We start from the raw sequence: 561 nt of genomic DNA, 5'->3' as shown, positions 1-561 counted from the left end.
GGGGGGGGGGGCCTTTCATTTTTTATCACAGATTTTGGGGTTTTTATCAGAGAATTTGTGATTGTTTTTATCAGGGAAAACCAGGATCCCTTGTAATCTTTAATATAAATGAAACAGGCTGCGAAATATATTATTCTAACTCATAATAATTGAATCACTTTCCATGATATAGATATCTAAGGTGCTTAAGAAGCTTTAATATATGCTATAGAGAAAGCTATTTGGCAATAGAATACAGCAACTTTTGAGAGACAATATATCAGCCTCTCTCAGCACAGCAGTTTTTTTGGAAGAAAACTGGAAAATGGTATCTCCAGCTGAAAAGAGAGGGGTGATATTTTAGAGAGAACTTAATTGCTCAGCATGGGGTATAACAGTGTTTTTAAAGTTTTCCTAAATCTTAGCCTGGCAGGTTCTGCAGAGACGCACTGATCTCATTTTAGCCAAAGCTGTAGGCAATTTCTGGCATAGCTTACCACAAAGAATGCTTGTTTTGTGTGTGTGTGTGTGTGTGTGTGTGTGTGCGCGTGTTCAGCCATGCAATTGATATGCAATTGCTAT

The sequence above is a fragment of the Gavialis gangeticus genome, unplaced genomic scaffold (genome assembly GCF_001723915.1).
Source record: "Gavialis gangeticus isolate Ggan-Ray unplaced genomic scaffold, GavGan_comp1, whole genome shotgun sequence".
NCBI lineage: Eukaryota > Metazoa > Chordata > Crocodylia > Gavialidae > Gavialis > Gavialis gangeticus.
This window is presented reverse-complemented; position numbering follows the sequence as displayed.